This window comes from Canis lupus, chromosome 11 (assembly GCF_048164855.1).
Source record: "Canis lupus baileyi chromosome 11, mCanLup2.hap1, whole genome shotgun sequence".
NCBI classification, from domain to species: domain Eukaryota; kingdom Metazoa; phylum Chordata; class Mammalia; order Carnivora; family Canidae; genus Canis; species Canis lupus.
In genome coordinates this window covers 27096979-27117034 of record NC_132848.1, presented here as the reverse complement: position 1 = coordinate 27117034, position 20056 = coordinate 27096979, and the positions used below count along the sequence as shown (strand labels likewise).

Genomic DNA, 20056 nt, shown 5'->3' with positions numbered 1-20056 from the left:
TGTCTTACTCATCTATTCATCTCTTTGTTCTCAATAACTAGCATAGGGCCAGGTGTACAGTAGGTGCTCAATAAATATCTGGGACAGGATGATACTTATTCGAAACAGATGATTTTAAGCTTCTGATGGATGACTTTCAGACAGTAGCAAGAATAAGGGATAGTGGATGTCTTCCTGGTGTCCTTCAAAATCCACAGGCTGTCACCAACCATGCCTAAGTGTAGAGCCTGCCTGGCAGGCAAGTGTTAAACAGCAGAGGAGTCACTGGGATCCAGAGGCTCAGGACCTTCCCCAGTTTTAGGAAGATGCTTCTCTTAGATTTAGTTGGGGAAACAAACTCACCAACTATGGGAGCTTGAGTATTTCCTTAAGCAGGTATCACCAGGTATCAAATGGAGTTTATAAGCGATTTCCTTTTATGAACCTGCTACTTAATCTATATTCCAGCTCTTATAATTCCCCCTCCCCACATTCTATTCCTCATAATGGAACCAGAGTGACTTTTACATGTAAGTCAGATTCTGAAAGGATATTTTTTACTTACACCACCATAAAAATTAAGGTATGGTGTAAACACATTATATATTTTATCATTTCACTGATGTTCTTTCAATATATAAAAAGTGGTGTAAGTCAGAAGACCAGGTATCAGCCTCACCCATTATAATTACTTTTTGCTGGGTGACCTTGGATAGGAAACTTGGCTTCTCTAGGTCTTAGTTTTCTCCATAATAAAATGAAGCCGTAATTTTTAAAATTTTAATTAATTTAGAGTAGAAGCAGGGGAGGGGGCAGAGGGAGAATCTTTTTTTTTTTTTTTAAGATTTTATTTATTTATTCATGAGAGAAACAGAGAGAGAGAGGCAGAGACACAGGCAGAGGGAGAAGCAGGCTCCATGCAGGAAGCCCGATGTGGGACTTGAGCCCGGGTCTCCAGGATCACACCCTGGGCTGAAAGGGGCACTAAACCACTGAGCTACCCAGGCTGCCTGAGAGAGAGAATCTTAAGCAGACTCCACACCCAGCATGGAGCCTGACATGGGGCTTGATCTTAAAAACCTGAGATCATGACCTGAGCCAAAATCAAGAGTCAGATGCTTAACCTATTGAACCACACCAGAGCCCCTGTAATCTTTTTAGAGCAAATTCTAGGACTAACATGGGGCTTGAACTCACAACCCTAAGATCCACTAACTGAGCCAGCCAGGCATCCCTAACATGAAACTGTAACTTTAATTTTGATGACTTTTTAGAGTGACTCCAAGTCTAAAAATCTGATTTGATGGCTTTGATTAAAAGCCAAAAACTTTAAGAGTACTAATTCTTGTTGTCTTGTGTTACAAATCTCCATGTGGTACCAATTGTATTAGTTGAAGTTCTCCAGAGAAACAGAACCAATAGCAATTAGTTCATGCAATTATTGGGGTTGGCAAGTTGGAGAGCTAGAGGTAAGGTGGGCAGGCTGGAAGTCAGTGTTGCATCTTGAGTCCTAAGACAGATGGCAAAATTCCTTCCTCCTCTGGGGACCTCAGTCTTTGCTCTCAAGGCTTTCAACTGACTGGATGAGGGTCATCTGCTTTACTCAAAGTCTACTGACTGAAATGCTAAGCACATCTAAAAAGGTATCTTCACAGCAACATCACTACTGGAGTTTAATCAAATGGCTGGGCCTCCTCGCCTAGCCATGTTGATGTAAGGTTGGCTACTGCAGCGATACAGCCTTCAGGTAGGATCTTTGTCCTCTTCTTTTCATCCTCAAGAAGATCGTGTCCTTGTCTCTCAGGATCTCCCAGCCCAGCTGGGATCCCATAGCTCCTGCCACTGAATGGAGGTGTGTATTGGACCACAGGAGCCCAGACAAGGGGCCTTGGAAAGTTGTAGTCTTCTCCTGTGCTCTCCCTTTTGAGTCCTGCACACCCCCAGGAAATGAGAAAAAGGACTCTTTGGATAAACCATTATTCTCTTGTGAGTTTGGTTTGTGTGAATCAGATGAGCCAATCCTCAAAAGGGCCAAATTAAATTTGTGTTAAGCATATTGCTAAATATAAGTATGTAGTCAAAAAATATGGAACTGGGTGAGCAAACCAACTATTTTTTTTTAAGATTTTATTTATTTATTTGAGAGAGAGAGAGAGACAGAAAGCGTGCACAGAGGGAGAGGGAGAAGCAGATCCCCGCTGAGCTTGGAGCCCCACGCAGGGCTCCATCCATGACCCTGAGATCGTGACCTGAGCTAAAGGCAGATGCTTAATTGACTGAGCCCCCAGGCATCCTGCAAACTAACAATTTAATCCAGGGTTCTGAGGAAACAGGTTTATGGGAGAATATCAAGAAAGCTCTCTAGAGAAGGTGACCTTTGAACTTAAATTTGAAAAGTCAGAGGAAGGGTTGTCCAAGTGAAAAGGTTTGGAGAGGCATCTGTCTTCCCCATTGAATCACGAGCATATTGACAGAGGCCATTTATTCTGTATTCCTGGCACTTAGCGTATGCCTGGCACGTAGTTAGGATACCTGCTAAATACTGATCAAAGGACACTGGGTCCTTGTTCAGAATTGGTCATCATATGGGCTTACCTCTAACCCCTGCAAGTCCTTGCCGTTCAGCTAGAGGACCGAGAGAGAAGGAGGGAGACCTCCTCCTTACCACAGCTACTCCCTCCTTACTGTGAAAAACAGCGTGTGCTCTACTGTTGATGCAAAAGTAATACCAATAAGAAACAGAACCCGAAAACAGTTTTTGCAAATATGGATGTTATAAATGTGTTCACACTCGATAAACTTAAAATAAGAAGGGGAGGCACCTGTCTGGCTTAGTTGGAAGAGCATGTGACTCGATCTTGGGATTGTGGGTTTGAGCCCCACACTGGGTATAGAGATTACTTAAAAAAAAAAAAAGAACTTTTGTTTTTTTTTTAATAGGCTCTACACCCAGCATGAAGCCCAGTGCAGCACTTGAACTCATGACCCTGAGATCCAGACCTGAGCTGAGACCAAGAGTCAGACACTCAATCAACTGAGGCGTCCCCAAAAAATAAACTTAAAAAAATTAAAAAACAAAACGTGTCCACACTCGCCTAAAAGCCATCCATTCAATAAGTATTTTTTGAACAAATAAATAAGCATTTCCTGATGGCTGCAAGGTGTAGGCACTATGCTCAGTGCCATAGATCATTCTGGCACCAGGGTATTAAACTATGCAGTCCTCTCTGTGCTGTCTTCTTTAGTTTTACATCTAATGCCTTAAGAGGAAAAAAGACACTGTTGGGGGCCTGGGGAACCAGCTCTCAATAATCCTACCAATGTCCCAGGGGATTCGGAACCACAGTGAGAGAGAGAGAGAGAGAAACCAACAGTCAGCACTGCCCCAGCCTTCTCCACGCCACGGGCCTGGGGGATTTCAGTTACTATAGCTACAAGCCTGTCTCTTAGTGCAGCATACCACGCGGTAGGCTCCCTAAAAAGGCCATGCTGGTCATATGAGCTGTAGATCTCTGCCTAAATAGAGATGCTTTCTCTTGGAACTTATAATTAACGAAGTGACACTCAGTAGTCTGCACGTGACAGAACAAGATACAGTAAAAATAATGGGTCTGCTTCCCTCAGATGGAAATAAACAGGCTAGTTTAGTTCATTATGAGAGCCGAGAGGAAACACAATGCTGGACCCTATAATTATTTGTTCATTGTGAAATATCTTCGGCTGTTGGACGTGGCCTGCTTCCAGAAGGCGCATGCAGGAGACATGCTGGGGGAATAAAAAAAAACCCAAACCCCTTTCAGATGAGGAATCAGAGCAAGTTTATGGTACTCCATCTAATAAACAAGAATGACACATCTATACAATGCCTTTGAATTTCTACAACACTTTCTTGCGTAACTGAATTTAATGTAATCCTCTAACATCTTTCTGGGGCTGTTAAGTACAACGCCCACTTCCATTCACAGCAGATGTCCCTTTAAACACGAGCAGAAACATGAGCGTCGAAGATGCCATGTGGTTTGCCCAAAGTCACCCAGACGATCCGTGCAGGGACTCAGGAAGCAGCTAGGACAAGTCCTCACATCTCCCAACCCTCCATCCAGCAAGCTTGCTCCTGCATCCAGGGATGATTAAAAAAAAAAAAAAAAAAAAATCACTTTCCTCTCTGAATCCTTGAGGAAACAACTTAGATGAAATGATTTTCTAGAAGCAAATATCATGGCAGTGATCACAGATTGCACAAAGAAGGCCACATGAGAGGCTTTTATAAACTGGCATCTCAGAGCTCTGTGGCAGATTTATCAAGAGGAATCAGCCTTTTGGCATTTTTGAGGGAAAAAAAATTGATCATAGCTAAGTTTGTGGAAGGAGTTTTTCCCTGAATCTATTTCCTTTCCTTCTGAATTAAATTCTAATATTCATACTGAAGCAACACATTTGTTCCTGAGTAAAATAAAGGATCATCTAAAGGCATAAAAACTGTTAAATCAGAGCAGAGGCATACAAAATAAAAATATTACAGTCCCCTAACCTCCCTGTAGGACCTCTGGCCAGAGCTAAGGAAAATAAGTCCACATTTACATAACACTTAGCACATACCAAGCACTGTTCTAGACTCTTTACATATTAACTCATTTAATCCTCCCCCAGGTCCCAGAACAAATCAGCTGTTACCATCTCGATTTTGTGGATGAGAAAAGCAAGGTGAAGTAGCTTGTCTGAGATCATACAGCCAATCCACGGTGGAGGTGAGATTGGAGCCTGAGCCATCCTGGGGCCAGTCCGGGTCTTCACCACAAGATTGAGTCTGAGACATATTTGACTCTTCTTCCTGAGGGGAGCAGTTTGGATAGAAAAATTCTGGGTTTTCTCCCCACCCTGTCACTGGTTCTTAATTTGTGAGATGTGGAGATCCCCAGAACTCACTGGCTACACTAACAATGCAGTGGACCGTTAAAAAATCATGCTTACGGAATCATAACATGGGAACTGGGGGCAACTGGATGTAGAGTAACAAATAGAAGATGCAAAATTGCCCATTACACTCTGATTTAAAACTGTACTTACATGCATCTCAATCTTAGCTTTACTCATACACCCACATGGATACGAAGACAAATAAATGAGAAATAGACCAACTATGAACATTGGCTGTTTTGTGAGGAGGGTAGAACCCTGGGTGATCCCCCACTCCTTACCCATTGATCTAATTGGTCCAAGTTTTCTTCAGTGAGGAAACCTATATAATGAAGGTATGAAATTTTAAATCATGTCACAATTGGGAGTAATATAAGGTAAAACTTACCAGGGAATAAGGAGTGTCCACTGGAAACAGTTTCAAAGTTCAGGATGCCATAACTGGATTTTTAAAAAAGATTTTACTTATTTATTCATGAGAGAGACACAGAGAGGCAGAGACATAGTCAGAGAGAGAAGCAGGCTCACTGCAGGGAGCCCAATGTGAGACTGTATCCAGGACCCTGGGATCACGCCCTGAGTCAAAGACAGACACTCAACCACCCAGATGCCCCTAGGATTGGTTCTTGAACCTGGCATTAGATGGTGGGCTAGCCTGGGGAGAAAGCATAATGAGATTCAGGGGCTACACACAACCCTGCTTGCCATTCATAGTAGATGACACAGGTACCACAGTGAAAGCTGTTGCCAGGTGTCATATTGACCTCAACCCTGGCTGAGCCCGAGAACCCAGTCTTCTTTTCTGCTGCTTGGTCACACATGTTGAGACAGGATGGTTTCACAGGCACCGAAAGGGCACATCTCTGACTCTCGCAGCTGAATCTAAGTATTCCTTGTCACCTTCCTGCCTATTTGGCTGCACCCAGAGGGAAGGGGAGAGGAACATATCTATGCTCTGCAACTGGTACTGTTCTGTTAGTAAGTAACACCTCCTGATAGTGCACAAAGGTCCTCCCATCAAATCTCTGGCAACTGATGCTCTATTTCTTTTTCAGATAAGCTTGACTGTTCATTGGAGAGACAGGCTTAAACTCAGGAACAGGGCAGCCCAGGTGGCTCAGCCGTTTAGCACTGCCTTCAGCCCAGGGCCTGATCCTAGAGACCCAGGATCGAGTCCCACATCGGGCTCCCTGCATGGAGCCTCCTTCTCCCTCTGCCTGTTTCTCTGCCTCTCTCTCTATGTCTATCATGAATAAAAACAAAAAACAAAAAAACAAAAAACAAAAAAACCCCACCTCAGGAACATTATCATCTGTACAACTTGGTAGCATCTTAATCTGAACAGAGAACTTCTATGTTGGAATATGCAGTGAAACATAGGGTACAGTCTTTGTTCTCGTGGAGCTTACAGTTCAGCTGTGTGAAGAAATGGCAATACAGGAAGATTTATAGATACTAATTTTAAAGTACATTAAACAACCTTGGGTTGCTGTTTGTCTTCCACAATAACTGTATGCTTCTTGGGCGCTGGGATTGTTTTGTGTTTCTTCACAAACCCTGCAATGTCTCCAGAGTGCCTTGACTATAGTAAGGCTCTATATTTGATAAATGTTTTGGATTAGAAATTATATGTCACTCCTAAATGTTTAGCCCTGTTGCCTCCTTAGCCAGCAGGTGCCTCTATCCTAAGGAAGATAAAGTACTTCTTCTCTGAAGATGACACAATCGAGATGACCTAATTTTAACCTGGCTACTGGAGGACTAAGGGAGAAAAGTAGATTTTCATCACTCTTTGGAAAACAAGAAGTCCATGCCTGGAGAGTTCTGATTGAAGTTAAAAGAGCAGTGCCTTCCTCAAGGCTCTTCTAACTTTCTTTTTCTTAGAAAGGGATCTTTTTTTTTTTTTTTTTTTTTTTTAATGTGCCTTGAGGGCAGCCCGGGTGGCTCAGTGGTTTAGGTCGGCCTTCAACCCAGGGCCTGATCCTGGAGACCTGAGATGGAGTCCCACATTGGACTCCCTGCATGGAGCCTGCTTCTCCCTCTGCCTGTGTCTCTGCCTCTTTCTCTGTGTCTTATGTGTCTCTCATGAATAAATAAATAAAATCTTTAAAAAATAAAATAAAATAAATAAAATGTGCCTTGAAATTACTCAATAAAAAGGCTAGATGAACATTATTTAGGAAATAAGGAACCAAAAACATTGGATGACTATGAAGACAATAAGTAGATTTAAGTTCATGGAAGGGAATTGTTAGGTCATACAGTAACCCATTGATGGTAGTTATTTTTGGGAGGAAGGCAGGTGAAAGGCACACATTTGTATTGTGTGAAGCCTGTACAACCAGAATGCATTCAAGTACAACTTCTGTCAACAAAGGAGGAGGGAGAAGAGTGAAGAGGAGGACGGAGAGGAGTAGAAGCTGTTATTGTCAGTAAGGAAGGTCAGGAAATTTTTTTTTATTTAGGATTTTATTTATTCATGAGAAATAGAGAGACAGAGAGGTACAGACTCAGGCAGAGGGAGACGCAGGCTCCATGCAGGGAGCCCGATGTGGGATTCGATCCCGGGTCTCCAGGATCACGCCCTGGGCCAAAGGCAGGCGCTAAACCGCTGCGCCACCCAGGGAGCCCTGCTCCAGGCTTTAAACAGTGAAATAATACCCAGTCAGTTAAATACCTATAAAGTGGTTTCTATGAGACAGAACTGTTCTAGGCACTAGGAATACAGTGGTGAACTAAACAAAGTCTTGCCCTGCAGAAGCTAAAACTAGAGGAAATAGACCATGAACAGATAAACAAATACATAATAAAATATCAAGTAGCTCTAAGTGCTATGCAGAAAAATAAAGCAAGCTAATGGAATAAGAAGTAGCTGATGCTATTTCATTTGTATGATTTTTAAAAAGATTATTTCACAGAGAGAGTGAGCAAGCAAGCATGCATGTGGGGGGAGGGGCAGAGGGAGAGGGAGACCAGCAGACTCCTTGCTGAGTAGCGAGTCCAACAGAGGGCTAGATCCCAGGACTCTGAGATCACAACCTGAGTTGAAATCATAAGTTGGAGTCTCAACCAACTGAGCCACCCAGGCACCCCAATGGTGTTATTTTTAATTTTTTAATTTGTTTTTATTGAAGTTTGATTTGCCAACATATAGTACAACACCCAGTGCTCATCCCATTAAGTGCCCTCCTCAGTGCCCGACACCCAGTTACCCCAACCCCTTGCCCACCTCCCCTTCCACAACCCTTTGTTCATTTCCCAGAGTTAGCAGTCTCTCATGGTTTGTCTCCCATTCTAATTTTTCCCACTCAGTTCCCCTCCTTTCCTTTATAATCCCTTTCACTATTTCTTATATTCCCCATATGAGTAAAACCATATGATGATTGTCCTTCTCCAATTGACTTACTTCACTCAGCATAATACCCTCCAGTTCCATCCATGTCAAGGTAAATGGTGGGTATTCATCTTTTCTGATGGCTGAGTAATATTCTGTTGTGTGGAGATATATATATATATCTCACATCTCCTTTATCCCAATGGTGGTGCTATTTTAGATAGAGTGGTCAGGAAAGGCCTCTGAAGATGACACCTGAGCAGTACTGAGTGAAGTGACAATGTAAGAAAGTGACAGAAGGAATGGCAAGTACAAAGACCCCAAGTCAGTAAGTTGCTTGAGTCTGGTGAACATGGCCAATGTGGCCGAAGTTTTGTGTGTGTGTGTATGCCTGCAAGTGTGCATACACACACAGATAGGATGAGGTTAGAGAGGTAGCCAGAGGTGAGATTATGAAGGGCCTTGGGGGACATGCAAAGGACTCTGCACGATTCTTTTTTTTTTTTTTTAAGATTTTATTTATTTATTCATGAGAGACACGGAGAGAGAGAAAGAGTCAGAGACACAGGCAGAGGGAGAAGCAGGCTCCATGCAGGGAGCCCGACATGGGACTCGATCCTGGGTCTCCAGGATCACACCCTGGGCCAAAGGCAGCGCTAAACTGCCGAGCCACCAGGGCACTCTGCACTATTCTAAGTTTGTTGGAAGTCACTATAGGGATGAGAGAAAAAAACAGGGTCCAACTTACATGTAAAAGGATCTTTCTGGTTCCAATATGGAGAAGAGAATGTATGGGGGAACTGTAGAAACAGGGGGATCAGTTAAGAAGCTATTGTTGTGGTCTGGGTAGCTCAATTGGTTGGGAGTCAGACTCTTGGTTTCAGCTTGGGTCATGATCTCAGGCTTGTGAGATCTGGCCCAAGTTCTGCATGGAGTCTGCTTGAGATTTGCGCCCTCTCCCTTTACTCCTCCTCACTCTTTCCACATGTGCACATGCACTCCCCCTCTCTCAAATTAAACAAAACAAAACAAAACAAAAAAAACCCCCAAAAACTATTGTTATGGTCTAGACAAGAGCAATGGAAACTTGGACTCAGTGGTAGAGGTAAAGGGGAAAAATGATAGGATTGCAATATATCCTGGAAGGATTTGTTATAGTGGCACGAGGAGTAAGAAGGATCTGGAGATTTTTTGGCCTGAACACCTGAGTCAATGGTGATGCTGCTCATGGAGGTAAGGAACACTGGCAGAGTAGCAGATTTTTATATAAGAATAGAGACCAATTTTGGACATGTTAAGTGTTAGGAGACCACTAGGCATCCAAGGGGAGATCTTTGTTGCTGTTTCACCAGGCTCACCAGTGTTTTCTATTCCAATAAGTGGCACATCCACCCAGATGTGATGGTCATCCTTCAATCACTCTTGTTTGGTTAAACCAGATACATGACTCACTGGACACATGGCAGCTGTCTTTAAAAATTAGAAGGGTTGTCACTGAAAGAGTAACATGTCTTTATGGTTCCAATAGACAGAACTAGGAGCAGAAGATAAAAACCTTAGTAAAACAGATTTCAGCTCAATATGGGATAGTGAACTGTTGTAAGTGTTCTAAGCATGCTTGAAAATGTATTTCCTAATTTAGGAGTGAATAATTATCAGATATTGCTCAAAATGTCTTCAGCCTACTGAACTTTCACAAAGGAGATGTTAAGATCTCCATGTGCTCATAGGATCTGTCAGTTTCTTTTTGTTAATTCTGCCCATCTTATGCATTTGAGTCTATGTTATTAGGTGCATCTAGTTTTAGGACTTTTACCTCTTCCTGGTGACCTCTTTACTTTCTACCTTTCTGCCTTATTTTAGTCTTGTCTTACTGTCCCTACCTTCCTCCCTTAAAGGTAACAGCTACCTTGACTTCAAACACTGTTTTTGAGATTTATATGTAATCATGTATTAGGCAAAAATTTTACATCTGGCCTTTGATCCAACATTGTGTGATTCATCCGTGTTGCTGAATATAGCTATAATTTGTTCAACTGCTACAAAATATTCTATTGTACTAATTAATGTGACAATTCCTGTTTATTTGACTTTACGTTGTTTTGATTTTATGGTGATTATGAATAAGGCTACTATGAACATTCATGTCCTGGAGGAGTAAGAGAAATAGGGAGAGTTCAACTCATGAAAACTGACTAGGAATGGGGATGAGGTTGTGGGAACTAGTACAAGCCTCTGAGAAATAATTTTATTTATGATATAGTGAGTACCTCACACTCAACAGTGATTCATTTCAGAACAGAACCAAGTACCTAGGAAATTTAACCAAACAAGATATAGGAAAGTTCATGCACTTAATTCACAAAATAATTTATTTCTCAGTTCATTTACTCTTATTTTACAAAATCTTCTAAATATTTTGGTTCTCTCGCAGCCTGGTCCTCAGGAGATTAGATATCACCTATTAAAAGAGAATGTTCTCAGAGGCAAGCATCGTAAGGTCAGAAAAAGTGCCAATTAACAACTAGGGACAGGACAATCTGTATTTGTAAAAAGGAGACACAGATGCACAAAACGTAGAGCAGTTTGAAAGGACTCTTTGTAGGGCCAGACTATCCAATAATCTCCCAAAGGCATCACCACATTATTAGCTAGCATAGTAATACATCACAATTAGATCCAAGTTTAAAAGCAACAGTTGAATTATATGTATTCTGTTTAAAGTAGCCAGGAATGTTTACCACTTTGGAAAGATTTCTATACAAACGGTTAAGATGAAACAAATCAATAAATGAAAACATTTTAGTGCATAAAGAAGTAGCATTGATGGGACGCCTGGGTGGCTCAGCGGTCGAGCATCTGCCTTTGGGCATGATCCTGGGGTTGGGATCGAGTCCCGCATCGGGCTCTTTGCTAGGAGTCTTCTTCTCCCTCTGTCTGTGTTTCTGCCTCTCCGTGTGTGTCTATCATGAATAAATAAAATCTTTAAAAAAAAGGTAGCATTGCAAATGATGCTAGAAATATTGGTTAGTATACTATCACATGTTGCTGAGAATGGCTAAACGTGTTGAGTGTTGCAAGCAAGGTAACCGAATAATTGCAAGCAAAGAAACAATGGAGGAAATCTACAAAAAATGCATAGTTAACATCACGCTCAGTGGCAAATGACTGAATACTTTCTAAGATGAGGAACAAGACAAGGATGTTTGCTTTCACCATTTTTATTCGACATTGTACTGGAAGTTCTGGCCAAGCAATTAGGCAAGAGAAATAAATAAAAGGCATTCAGATTAGAAGGGAAAAACTAAAAAGTCCCATATGCTCAGATGACACACTCTTGTATATAGAAAGTACAGGAATCCACTAAAAAACTATTAGAACTAGTAAGTTCAGCAAAGTCATTAGGTACAAGATCAATATACAAAAGTTAATTGCGTCCATTTTGTATGACTACTCTTTTTCTCTTTTGTGGATGCTAGTAACTAGAATGTCTGCTAAAGTATGTTAGATGAATATGCTCCCTGCATTACGTCCTTTACAGCACTTAACTGTACCAAAAATCAGCTTACTGGTTTATGTGCTCATCATCTGTCTCCCTCCATCACAATTCAAGTCTCACAAAAATAGGGACCTCAATTGGTCTTGTTCACAGTTCACAATATATCCCTGCTGTTTAGCAAAGTGGTTGGCACATGGCAGACGCTCGAAAATTATTTGCTGACTTGTTAATTAGCAGAGCATCCTTGGTAAAAGCAACAGTACTTCTCAAGCACCATTATTAAGTCTGTTAGATATTGAAGACACAAGAATGAAAACTGCACTCCAAGAACAGGAGCACTAGACAAACAAATAACATAAGGATGATATTAGCATTCTTGTTTTAATTATATTGTATTTTTTCTGCTTACAAGCTCTTAAGCTTATGAACTGACTTCTCTGCTCCTTTCTGCCTGGACACATCCGTCGCTATATTCAGTTCAGACTAAGGTAAGGGTGCATGTACTATATTGTATCTAATATAAAGAAATTGCTAAGGCACCTAAATCTTAGGGAAGCTTTGTCTTACTTTTTTGGTCAAGATGTATATTATTATAGGGATTGCAGCTCTAGGCACTCTGGTTTAGAAAAACCCAAATTCAACACTCTGGCCCATCTCCTTCGATATATAAACTCATTGGACCACTAATTACAGAGTACTCATAACTCCTGGGATTTAGCAATGGTGATGAGGATTCAGAGCTCTTAATCTATTGAGGGAGGGAGGTAGTAAGGAGAGAAATACAATTTAGTGGAGAAGGTACTGCAAAGAGCTCTATGTAGGATATTATGTTCTAAAAACCACCAAAGAAATAAAAGGCACTTTGTGTGAGGGGGAGCCCTACCTCAGCTTGATACTCAAATGATGGGCCTATTCTTTTTAACATGGACATTACTTTTTTTTTTTTTTAAAGATTTTATTTATTTATTCATGAGAGACACAGAGGCAGAGACACAGACAGAAGGAAAAGCAGGCTCCCTGAAGGGAGCCCAAAGCGGGACTCAATCTAGGACCCTGGGACCACGACCTGAGCCAAAGGCAGACACTCAATCTCAATAGCTGAGCCACCCATATGTCCCTAACATGCGCATTACTGTATCAACCATACCTCAGGGAAAGATGCAGGTACTCAGAGATCTGAAAGAGTTAAATTCTCAGCAAATATGTGAACCAAGTAGTCAAAAAGAATCCCCCTTTTTCCCCATTGCCTGCATACTGAATCTACCTTCCATTTTTGGAAAAAAGAGAAATAGTACTGGAAAGCTTTTGAACTTATTTTCTAAGTAGCTTAAGCAATCAAAACCATCAAGTAGCTATAATACATCTATTTTCAACCTTGAGTCCTTTGGCATATTATGCCCCTTAAGTCTTCCCTGGAAAGTAACAAGCTCACTTCTTCCAGGAAGACAGCATGGTGCTGTGGGAAAGGATGGGATTTAGAGTCAGAAGACCTCTTTCTGTTTACATCTTACTCTGTCTCTGGTTGTGTATCTGTGAAAGGGTCATTTAATCATTCTGCACCTGTCTCCATACTTAGAAAATGAAGATATCATCTGCCTAATTCATCTCAGATGTATGAAGTGAGGACCAGGTAAGGCAGCGGATGCCAGATTGTTTTACAAACTACAAAGCAATATATAAGGATATTTATCATATCTGCATGCCAGTGCTTAGCAGGTGTCTGGTATGAGTGTACTCGATAAATGTTTGTGAAATAAATTAATATCTCCAATGCTCCTGGAGTACCGAGGATCAATAACTTCATACAATGTGGAAATAATTACTTGTTTACATCAAAGCCCCTTGTTTAGTAAGGGTTTGAATTGATTTTTAAAGTTGTGGTTTATCAAAATGCCTTTTACCTCTTCTCCCCCCTGCTGCCTTTTAATCATTATCCTGCCTGTTGGCACTTCCACCAGATGGTGGACAGAAATGAGGAAGTCAACTGTGGATCAGTCAATTTTGCAAGTTTTCATTAGTGTCAATAAAGACCAGGAAAGCAGTGGATGCTACTGGCCAAAAACTGTCCTTTATTCCCCTGACTTCAATTTCTATTGATATTGAGAGCTACTGGCTTTATTATCTGGCCAAGAGAAGATTGTAAATTATGGACGACAAATTAAAAGTGCAAGTTTATGCTTGGGGAAAGAAAAAAATAATTTAATTTCAGCAAAATACCTCCTACTCCATTCCTTACTTTTATGGATAAAAAAGGTGTTTCAGGGGTACCTGGGTGGCTCAGTCAGTTAAGTGTCTGCCTTGGGCTCAGGTCACGATCCCAGTGTCCTGGGATCAAGCACCATGTCTGGTTCCCTGCTCAGCAGAGAGCCAGCTTCTCTCTCTGCCCTTCCCCCTGCTCATGCTCTCTCACTCTTTCAAATAAATATAAACCTTAAAAAAAAAAAAAAGAAAAAAAAAAGGTGTTTCAAGGTAGAGCTCCACCAAGTTCAAGCCACAGTTCCTATTCAGATTGCTAGGCAGGTCTAAGAATGCTTCTTTTTTGGGCTTAAGACCAAATTTCACCAAGTATCTTTGACAGCAGTGATTTACAATGAGGATGATATAGGAGGCTGACTGCAAGGCCCTCTGGTGGCCTGAAGATTTTTCCGTAACTGCAGTTGCAAAATGAAAAGAAAATCCAGCCATTTTCTATCAAATAGAAGCTTATTTATAAATTAAAAAGTCAACAAAGCAGATGGAGCTAGAGTGTGTTATGCTGAGTGAGATAGTCAGAAAAAGACAAATACCATATGATTTCACTCATATGTGGAATTTAAGAAATAAAACAGATGAACATACTGGGGAAAAGGGAGGTGAACCATAAAACAGACTCTTAACTATAGAGAACACACTGAGAGTTGGTAAAGGGAGGTGGGCAGGGGATGGGCATGTGTAGTGATGAGTATCAGGTGATGAATGTTAGTGATGAATCACTAAATTCTATTCCTGAAACCAATATTATCCTATGTTATCTAACTAGAATTTAAATAAAAACTAGGAACATTAAAGGTCAACACAGATAACTTGTAAAAGTCACCCCTGATTCCAAAACTTTCACAATCATAAAGCGTTTCTGTAGAGACCCTAGCCCATTGTAACCCCATGTTTATGGTAATCCACAAAATGATGAATAGTAAGTCCCTGCCCTCTGGAATTTGCCATCTAACAAAGGCACCGGAGAAAGTATTCAAGGTTTTAGACTCAATGAGGCTCTAAACTGTTTCCCAAGTAAACATTTTCATATTGATTAAGAAAAACTGGGGGAGGGATTCCTGGGTGGCGCAGCGGTTTGGTGCCTGCCTTTGGCCCAGGGCGCGGTCCTGGAGACCCGGGATCGAATCCCACGTCGGGCTCCCGGTGCATGGAGCCTGCTTCTCCCTCTGCCTGTGTCTCTGCCTCTCTCTCTCTCTCACTGTGTGCCTATCACAAATAAATAAAAGTTTAAAAAAAAAAAATAAGAAAAACTGGGGGATCCCAGTTTGTGAAATAAATTAATATCTGTATTAATTTAATTAATATTAAATATTATTATTTAAATATTTTTAAAATCATTATTTTAAATTTTAAATTTTAAAATTATTATTTTAAATTTTTTAAATTTTTTAAATTTTTAAAATTATTATTATTTAAATATTTTAAAAATTATTTAAATATTAAAATTAATAAGAATCCCAATATGATTCTTAATCATATTGATTAAGAAAAACTGGGGGATCCAAAAAACTGGAGTCCAGGGATCGAGTCCCGCGTCAGGCTCCCAGCATGGAGCCTGCTTCTCCCTCCTCCTGGGTCTCTCTATGTCTATCATAAATAAATTAATAAATCTTTAAAAGAAAAAAGAAAACCTGTAGGTCTATACAGTAACAGCAATTCACAGTAAATCTGAAGAGTTCTTGCAGGCCTATCTTCACAGAGGTAGAACTAAATGATGCAGACATAGAAACAAAAGTCAAAGGGGAGTACAGAAAGTACATGGGCTTTGGAATCTTTGTAGGAGGATTAAATATATATGGCAGCATAGTAGATGCTCAATAAATGGTAGCTATTGTTATTGTACTTTAGTATGTGATATTTAAGTGATCTCAGCCAGGGATCCCCAGGTGGCTCAGCGGTTTAGCAGCTGCCTTTGGCCCAGGGTGTGATCCTGGAGTCCCAGGATTGAGTCCCACATTGGGCTCCCTGCATGAAGCCTGCTTCTCCCTCTGCCTGTGTCTCTGCCTCTCTCTCTAAAAAAAAAAAAAAAAGGGATCTCAGCCATCTGCTAGAAGAAATCTAATTTTCAGCTCTAAACACCTCTAGCATTTTTGATATACTTCATTTAATTCTGTATTTCATAGGATTATTGTGAGAATTAAAAGAAAAAGCATACAAAGCCCAGATTGTGGCATACGGCACTTCTTCCCTGTCATTCTCCCTATGGAATTTCTCCTGCAGTTTGGCAAAGCAGAGGTGAAGGGAGAAATAAAGTGTTTACATGGTCCAAAGTGACAATAAACGTAAAGGACAGATAGGTGGGGGGATCCCTGGGTGGCTCAGTGGTTTGGCGCCTGTCGTTGGCCCAGGGTGCGATCCTGGAGTCTCAGGATCTAGTCCCGCATCGGGCTCCCGGTATGGAGCCTGCTTCTCTCTCTGCCTGTGTCTCTGCCTCTCTCTCTCTCTCTATCATGAATAAATAAATCTTAAAAAAAAAAAAAAAAAAAAGGACAGATAGGTGGGGGCACCTGGGTGGCTTAGTTGGTTAAGCAACTGCCTTTAGCTCGTTATGATCCCAGAGTCCTGGGATGGAGCCAAGCATCAGGCTCTCTGCTCAGCAGGGAGCCTACTTTTCCCTCTCCCTTTGCCTGCTGCTATGCCTGCTTGCATTCTCTCTCTAATAAATAAAATCTTTTTTTTTTTTTTTTAAAGGAAGAGATAGGTGAAATTTTAACTGAATAACATGGTGTCATGGTAGGCATGCCTTTGACCCAGTACTGGATTCCTGAACATTTTTCTTAACAAGATAATCAGAAAAGGGTAAAAAGATGCATATATTAAGGATCTTATCAACACATTTTTTATAATAGAAAAAAAAAACTGGAAACCTAAAAGTCTGTCTATAGGAGTCTAACCAAATAATTCACACAGTACAATTCTAGGAAGCAACTAAAATTATGATGCAGATATTTGACATTAAATTATATTTGAGATGAAATTTTACAAAATTAGGCAGTTTGATTTTACTGAAACAAACAAAAAAAACCCTACCTACAATATATCTGTGATTTCATTAAAAAAAAAAAAAAACTATCTAGGGGCACCTGGGTGGCTCAGTTGGTTAGGCATCCAACTCTTGATTTTGGCTCAGGTCATGATCTTGGGATGGTGGGATGGAGCCCTCTCTAGGGCTTTGTGCTCAGCACAGTCCGCTTGTCCCTCTCCCTCTGCTCCTCCCCCTGCTGGCACCCAAGCACTCTTTCTCAAATAAATAAAAATAAAACCTTGAAAAAGAAACTATCTAAATATATCTCTGTGTGTGTGTATATATATATAAATTTAAACAAGTTTGAAAATAGATATACTAAAATATTAGCAGTGATTTCTAGGCATTGGGAATATAGATAATACATATACAGAGGAATATAGCTTTACACTCTTCATTCTTTTCTACATTTTCTGAAATTTTTATGATGACTATGTATTATTTTCTTTTTTTTTTTTGTATTATTTTCTTTATAAGAAAAAACAAAAGCTAAGAGAAAACATTTGAAACCAAAATAGAAAACACAGTTATCTTTAAGCAGTATAAGCCAGCAAAAGACTGCTGGATAGAATACCAGGTCTGAATTCCTGTTTATGACTTCCAATCCTTTGCTATGTGACCTAAGCCAGATCTGTGTCTCAATTTCCTCATCTACACAGTATAGAAGTAATTTAAATAAATCTCATAAAAGAGAATGAGAATGAATGTGTTAGGAAAAAAAAATCTGTAAATGTCACACCTAGTTGCAAATTAAAAAACAAAGACTTCCTCAATTTTTAAATTCCCCTTAAGTATTCACTGCTTATATATATACATATGTATATATTTTATATACTATATATAAAATTACATATAAAATTACATACAAAATATATAAATTATACATATTTATACTCTTGTAAAAATTTTACATATTTATATATTTTATACATTATATAATTTATATATTATATAGGCATATATAAAGCATAAATGTATATTTATATAATATATATTTTATATAAAAATATGTACATACATATATATTTAAGTTTATTTATTTTTTCTTAGTAATCTCTACACCACCATTGGACTAGAACTCAGGACTCCAGATCAAGAGTTGCATGCTTCACCAACGGAGCTAGTCAGGCACCCCTGCTTTTTAAATTTTTAACACACTGACAAATACATGAGAAAGTACTCAGGTTTTAGCCTCAACTAGGCTCCAAACTGTTTTCCAAATAAACATTTCCGTATCAAGATAAACGGTAAGTCTACACGGTAACAGCAGTGCACAGTAAGCCTAAAGTGCTTGTGCTGGCCTATCTTCACAGAGGTAGAACTAAATAATTTGTGTCTAGTTTTCAAAGTATGCGTAAAATTAGATTTTAAACTCACAGAGTATAGGAATGTATCTTTCTTCTACAAATCCATGTGTAACTGTACTCAAAACTGTCAAAAATAGGGGTCATGGGGACACTTGGGTAGCTCAGGGGTTTAGTGCATGCCTTAGGCTTTGGTGTGATCTCGGGGTCCCGGGATCAAGTCCCACATCGGGCTTCCTGCATGGAGCTTGCTTCTCCCTCTGCCTATGTTTCTGCCTCTCTCTCTCTCTGTGTCTCTCACGAATAAATAAATAAAATCTTTTTTAAGAAATGGGGGTCATGATCACCTCTTTTCCCTTGCTGCAGATTCTCAGTGACCTGATGCTCTACCCCTCCCCAATTCCAACATGTGTCTAATTCTGAGATCTGGGTTGAGAAGTGTGTGGATCTAATTCAATGTACAATGTACAAAGGATTATCCTGTTTCTACTTTGCAAATGCTATTTATTTCTTCTGTCAAGAAGATCCTTTACCCACTTCTTGTATGTTCCTAATTCATATGTAGCCTTCTGATCACCAGCCTCTCCATGCTCCTGAAGCAACTCCTGAACACTTGCATTTCTCACTAGAAGTCATCAGTGGTAAAATTCCAAGTTGTTTTTTTCTGTCTCCCATACTGCACAATGAGGTATATGAAGGCAGAGACTGGATAATCCTAGGAATTGCAATAGTGCTTGGATAATGATAGGTAATATTTCTTGAATAAATGGACAAAATGTTATTCCTAGAATAGGAATCTGCAATTCAATAAAAGGCCCTCCATATAACACCTACATAGGGAATCACCTACTTGGCTGGTCATCTACTCTGCCAGTGGGTTCTATAGAAACTAAAGCAAAATGGTGAAGTACACATGAAAGAATTCAGTGATACCAAAAGGTAGGTAATTTTGATAACTCCAATTAAAGCAAAGAAATAATGAATCTTTAAAGGATAAAAAAGTCAACTGACTAGCAAAATATACTTCCAAAAAAGTGTGAACTAATTAAGGAAAAGAATCTAAAAGCCTGAAAATTAACAACCAAGAAAACACCAGGGTGCAAGAATTCTAAAAATGTACACTTTTTAAATTTAAATTTTTTTAATTTTTATTTTTTTTAATTTTAATTTTTAAATAAACACTATACCCAATGTGGGGCTCAAACTCATGACCCCGAGATCAAGGGTCACCCACTCTACTGACTGAGCCAGTCAGGCGCTTCTAGACACATGTAAACTCTTAATTAATAGGGATCCCTGGGTGGCGCAGCGGTTTGGCGCCTGCCTTTGGCCCAGGGCACGATCCTGGAGACCCGGGATCGAATCCCACATCAGGCTCCGGTGCATGGAGCCTGCTTCTCCCTCTGCCTGTGTCTCTGCTTCTCTCTCTCTCTCTCTCTCTCTCTCTCTGTGACTATCATAAATAAATTTAAAAAAATTAAAAAAAAAATAAACTCTTAATTAATAGATCAATTTGATTAGAGAAAAGGTCAGCACTGTCTTTAGCCAAAAACACTCATACAATAACTGAGTGGCTACCATGACTGAGGCACTCTGCTACTGGAAAGATCATTTCCTGTCCTGAAAGAACTTATATCTTGGGGAAGACAGAGATATGGATGGGCTACTGCAATTCAAAATCCAATGTAGTAGGTGCAATGATAGACATATGCACAAATGATAGCAGTACAAATGTCTTTGAGGGT

The 20056-nt window shown here is 40.1% G+C and overlaps 1 long non-coding RNA gene across 1 annotated transcript; it reads right to left on the bottom strand.

Annotated features, from left to right (window-relative positions):
• Window positions 1-3780: 3780 nt before the first annotated feature.
• On the bottom strand, window positions 3781-19595 carry LOC140642787 (uncharacterized). Its single transcript, XR_012039191.1, has 2 exons — window positions 4654-19595; window positions 3781-4093 (listed from the first exon to the last, which is right to left on the bottom strand). It is a non-coding gene; the product is annotated as an uncharacterized lncRNA (long non-coding RNA).
• Window positions 19596-20056: the final 461 nt, after the last annotated feature.